The sequence below is a fragment of the Pleurodeles waltl genome, chromosome 8 (assembly GCF_031143425.1).
Source record: "Pleurodeles waltl isolate 20211129_DDA chromosome 8, aPleWal1.hap1.20221129, whole genome shotgun sequence".
In the NCBI taxonomy this organism is placed as follows: domain Eukaryota; kingdom Metazoa; phylum Chordata; class Amphibia; order Caudata; family Salamandridae; genus Pleurodeles; species Pleurodeles waltl.
This window is the reverse complement of record NC_090447.1, coordinates 804,977,578-804,983,577: the sequence shown is the minus strand read 5'-3', so window position 1 is coordinate 804,983,577 and position 6,000 is coordinate 804,977,578. Positions and strand designations below refer to the sequence as shown.

Sequence of the window (6,000 nt, the reverse complement as noted above, 5' to 3'; positions counted from 1 at the left end):
TGCGTCGTATTTATACTCCCGGGCAAAAATCACGCCCGGGAGTTGGCGGGTCAAAAAACCCCGCATTTGCGCCACTATTTAACGCCTGGGTCAGGGTAGGCGTTAAGGGGCCTGTGGGCTCAAAATGAGCCCACAGGTGCCCTCCCCTGCCCCCAGGGACCCCCCCTGCCACCCCTGCCCACCCCAGGAGGACACCCAAGGATGGAGGGACCCACCCCAGGGACATTCAGGTAAGTTCAGGTAAGTATTATTTTTTATATTTTTTTACTTTTTTTTGGGTGGCATAGGGGGGCCTTATTTGTGCCCCCCTACATGCCACTATGCCCAATGACCATGCCCAGGGGACACAAGTCCCCTGGGCATGGCCATTGGGCAAGGGGGCATGACTCCTGTCTTTACTAAGACAGGAGTCATGAAATGGCGTCTGGGCGTCGTAAAAAAATGGCGCAAATCGGGTTGAGGCGATTTTTTTGCCTCAACCTGACTTGCCCCATTTTAAGACGCCCTAACGTCATTTTTTCCCAACGCCGGCGCTGCCTGGTCTACGTGTTTTTTTTTCCACGCAAACCACGCAGCGCCGGTCTGCTTGCGCCGGCTAACGCCATTCCATAAATACGGCGCCCGCATTGCGCTTCAGAATGGCGTTAGACGGCGCAAAATTTTTCGACGCTAAACTGCGTTAGCGCAGTTTAGCGTCAAAAAGTATAAATATGGGCCTTAGTGTTCTTACCTCCATGTCGTTCAACCTTCTCTCTTTTCTTCTCTTTGTAATTGTTCTCCATCTCTTGCATACACCAACGCAAAAGCAGGGTTTCGGCTAGCCCATAGCCTTTCTTGGATTTTCTTAATGAAACTTGGACAATCAACTCATCCCTAAAATTATTCACTATTTCCCTTGCTTCTGCCTAGCTGTAAAATAAGCGTGTTTCAGTTTTATAATCAACTTTACCTCTTGATGGTACACATCTGCTGTTTATTAATTCCAGAGAGGGCAACTTTTACGAATCCTACACAGCACTGTGTACATGCTGAACTTCTACAAGTTCACACTTTGTGACCATCAGTCCTCTGAGATTCAAGAGGTGTTTCTGTTTTTTCATGGCCACAAAATAAGTTCTCTTTCCAAATTCCTCATACTTCCTTTAGGGTAAGGGGTTTAGCTGTACCACCACTCTTTAAGTTGAATATGTATCAACATCAGAAGGTTGCCTGAATTCAAAGCAGGTAAAGGATGCAATGATTATTCTATATTTTACATTGATGAGTGTGGTAATGATGAATGGAAGTGTGGATGGATGAGTGGATCAATGAAGAACGTATGGATGAAAGGGACCACAATGAAAATACAAAGCTTTTACATTTCGTGTGTATTACCAATCTGAATCTTTGCTAATCTCTAAACTTAGTGAATTGCTTTCAGATGATGTTTAAGCATAATGTGATCCAATTATGTCTTGGTGACTGAGCAGGTAACAAATCTGACCTGCAGAGGTATGAAGCAAGGGGTTGCAAGCATGGAAAAAGCAAGAAGAAATAACCACTTCAAAATGCACACGATTAAATACACACTAGAAAAACACAACACAATAACAGTTTTCATGCAACTGAGAGAGCCACCATGTACAAGAAATACACAGGTTTATTAAATAAATATGAAAAATGCACAAAGATTTACAACAAATATAAACACATGTTTTATTGCAACCAAATTTAATTTACACAAATACGATACCACAATTAACGATTAACGTGCTTTCACAAAACAATCATTCTCATGTGGAAACATGCATTTTAAAAGTAAATAATACGACAAGACACACTAGATGGGGTGAGCATGAAGAAGATGGCAATCGATGGAGATAAGGATGACAGCTCATGGATGAATCGAGGTGGTGAATTCTGAGATTCTGAAAATAAGTAGACAATATTAGACCATTTTTGTAGTGGTTAAATGTCCATCCAATTTTAATCTGTTGTTCACTTGTTGAAAATATCCGCCCAAACCATTTAAGATATTAACTTTATATATTAAAGTGCCATTTGCCACAAGGCACACTCACGCTCACACTCTTTCTCTCTTACTCTCTCTCTGTAGATATTGACATATTAAATACAGTTTAGATGCCATAAAGACTGCTTGCAAAGTAGTACCCCTTTCTCACTTTGGCTGTTGTGTGCTGTAGCGCTCTAACATCTGCATGAGAAATCACATGCATGTGAGAAAGAAAGAGCGGCCTTGCAGGAATGCAAATGATACACATTTTGTTTTTTACTTTCGATGGGTTTTCTTAAACTTGCTAGTACGCTGGAATGTTACACCATTAAGTACTGGTGTAAAGTGGTGAAACAGTCCCTGTCCCGTGACAAAGCCATGGAGGAGTCAAGTACTTCTATAAATCGTTCGGAAAAAACATTGTCTACGAACAAGAGCACTATAGTCATCCAGGTTGCGGATGCACATTTTTAAGGAGAACAGGGCACTTGGGAAGAAAAGACTTACTAGCAATGAAATGATTATCTTTGATTTCATTATTAACAATGTTTTTCTGAACTTGAATTTATGCACTTTAAGGAGTCCAACTATGTTATTTGTAACACAAATTAATGTAAAATTTAAAAGGTTTTACGTAATGTTAGTTTTAATATATTTATATTTGTAATATTATTTTAGCTGACCATTTGGGTATTTTTACTTGATGGCTTACATTCTGCTTTTTATTTGCATACTTTACTGTATTACTGTACAACTATGCTAACAATATAATATTTTAATTAACTGACAAAATGTTAAGGACTCACTGACCACATAAAATAATCCTGTAATCACACAGCAGTACTCCCTTTTGCTTCTGGGACACAAGCACTGCTCCAAGATGTCTGGCACTAAATCCACATTACGTGATGCTGTTCAAGTGCGATTGTACTCCTGTTAGTTTTTAACAACACTGGTTGTGTACCAGCAGTAAAAAAGGTGAATACTTTTTCTATATACGTTTGATTTTAGTGATCTGCGATAATCCACCAAAGGGAGGCAATTGTGAAAATAATTAAGTGTCTTCCATTTCTGCAAAAGATGACCACCAACAGCTAAGGATAAAGGTAAATAATAAAAAATGTAAAGTTGCTGCATATTTTGTCAAGGGCTGTAATGTTAGAAAATAGGCACATTTGGACATATTTTGTGTGCAATGTTACGTTGGTTATGGATCGCTTGAAGGCTTTTTCTAATTGCATTTATATTGCGTATTGTTACCAACAGTGTGCTGTGGCAGCCCTGAGACCATGTCCTGGAAGCGTACCAAAAGGAGAGGTGGGGACCCCTGAGGACGAGGAAGAGTAGGTCCTACATATATTCACATTTCTGAGCCATTTAATAGCCAGTAATGTCTGCCAATTTTAAGGACAATTCATAGACCAAATTAAACATTTAACCCTATATCTTGCATCCTTACACCCGCCTTCTATCATGGAACTTTTGTTCATGTTTCTGCTGCATCGGTGAAAACAATTTTCATTTGTCTTTCTCCATTCAAACTAGAGGTCTTGTTAGTTGCCAGAGAACACTCAACAACTTCGTGATAAATATTCCATCACGAATCCTGCTCTTACTTAATCAGCTGAAGATATCTTGTTAAATGGACAGACACTTAGTTGAGACAGATCCGTGCCGATGTATGCCAAACCTATCTTATTGCCACAAGAGCCCACAGAGTAGGTTTGGTGATTCTTTTGTATCCTAAGAGATCATGGGGTGTTAAAGCATTATTAAAAATATACAAAATGTGCAAATAACGGGTGAAAATAATTTTGGAGTGCTTTAGTTATAATGCTACAGTCTTAACTGATGAACCAAGATCATACATAAGTCTAGATAATGCCATGAATAATTGTGCCCCATTTTCTAGCAGTATGCCATTATTTTAAAATGGCTGCTGGTTCTCGTATCCTGTTCAACTGCTCCTGCTCATCCACCCTCCCATTTAGTGTCCTGCTGTAAAGATATCCCTCCCATTACTCCTCGGTGAATCAAGCAGATTAGGTCAATTAATTAGTGTTGTAAAGAATCGTGTTAGAAAGCGTGTATTGTGAATGAGGCTTCCATGATGTACCCAAAGCATAATTTTCAAGGACTTCCGCTGGAAGCACCACTGAAGATGTGTGAGTTCTAGGAGCCCTTGTTCAAGAAATATTTAACTTGTATTTTATATCTCTGGAGAGCAGTTGCTGAGGAACCAATCAGTTATTTCTCTTACCTTTAGAAATGGCTTAGTGCTTACGTAGTTTTTAATTAAGTTGTTGTTGATCCTAATTTGCAGAATGCAACCATAAACATGATCATACCATACTGAATTCGCAGACTCTTTTCATAGTTGGTGCAATTTCGCTACAAAACCTATATGATTTGATGTTTTGCAAGCTTCATTCTCTTTTTGTCATCAACAGGAATACTTTACCATTTTCCCTGTAGATGTCTTGTTATGCTGTCAGTACTCTTCATGAGTTTGACACTTTTTGCTTAAAGCATGCCTATTTAGGGGTTTGATTCATTTCTATTATTTCCTATACTTCCGTTTTGGGTCTTTATGGTTATTTATGATTATTCTCCTTGTACTGCTTCAATTTTTTCCTATAATACAATCTCTTTTGCCTATTTTTGATCTAGAACGTAGTCCTTTATGCATTTAATATTTTTATTCCGTTTAACTCAACTAAATAGTTGTTTCCCTGATGAGAAGTGCAGTCTCTAACTGCTAGATTAATGGGAGATTCCAGAGTGGAATTATTTTGGTAAATATTGGGGTGATCAAATATTGGGGTTCTTTTGTCTATATGTCAGTCACTTGGGGCAGCATACTATCAGAAATATATTTTCTGAGGCTGCATGCTCTCAGCAGAGGGGAGACAGGGTGGGCATAAGGGGCCCAGGACGGAGGTAAAGGTAGACACACATATATATATTTATAAATATATTCATCGAAAAAACAAAGGTTACAGGGACTTTATAGTTATAGAAATTAAGCAGTTATAGTTATACATAGCTAAAGAAACTATAACTCGTGCTCTAAGCTAACTATAACCCGCGCCACGCCATACACAGTTTTCTCATCAATAATTTAACTGCAAATGTTGCAGTGATATTAACAATGATGTGATAGAAGCTGTCATGAGTGATGCAATATGTGAGGTAATTAGCAGTGCACTGCGAGGGCATGGATTATAGATAATTTAGGGCAAGCGTTACAGCTTCTTGAGATGAGTATAACTATAACTGCTGGATTTCTATGGTTTTGTGTATGTAAAATCTGAACCTAACTATAACGTCCCTGTAACCTTTGGCTTTTTTGTGAAATTCTAAGGTTTTTTTAAATTCTATTTCCTACCTATATCGTCCCTGCAACCTTTTTATTTTTTTATGAATTTCTAGTTTTTTTTAACAGAAAGTAATATTTAATTACCATATGTTAGCCCAGCTGCTGCTGTGCACAGCCTTTCACTGTGTGTGGTGGGGTAGGTCGCTGAGCCTAGCCTTCAGCCAGACCCTACAACCAACCCCTCGCATGCAGCCAATTGCCTGCATGCAGCCAACCCCATGATGTGGGTCTGTGAGTGGCTGTATGGGTGTGTGACTGGGTGCGTGTGGGTATGTAAGTGGGTGTGTGAGTGTATATAAGGGGTGGGTGAGTGCTCCTCTGAGTGGCTGTGTGGGTTTATGAGTGGGTGTGAGTAGTTTTGTGGGTCTGTGAGTGGGAGTGTACGGGTGTGTGAGTGGTTGTGTGAGTGGATGTGTGAGTAGGTGTATGAGTGGCTGTGTGGGTCTGTGAGTGGGTGTGTGAGTGGTTTTATGGGTCTGTGAGTGGGTGTGTGAGTGGTTGTGTGGGTGTGTGGGTGTGTGAGTGGCTGTGTGGGTCTATGGCTGGGTGTGGTAGTGGTTTTGTGGGTCTGTGAGTGGGTGTGAGTGTCAATGAGTCTGTGAGTGAGTTTTTTTTTTTTTAATTGGAG

At 39.8% G+C, this 6,000-nt stretch overlaps 1 long non-coding RNA gene across 1 annotated transcript in view; it reads right to left on the bottom strand.

Moving 5' to 3' along the window:
- Positions 1-1,621: 1,621 nt before the first annotated feature.
- The window catches only part of LOC138250309 (uncharacterized), a 181,131-nt gene continuing 176,752 nt past the window's right edge, over positions 1,622-6,000 (bottom strand). The window contains exon 4 of the long non-coding RNA XR_011194930.1: positions 1,622-1,907. This is a non-coding gene — a long non-coding RNA (uncharacterized lncRNA). The remainder of the gene's footprint in view (positions 1,908-6,000) is intronic.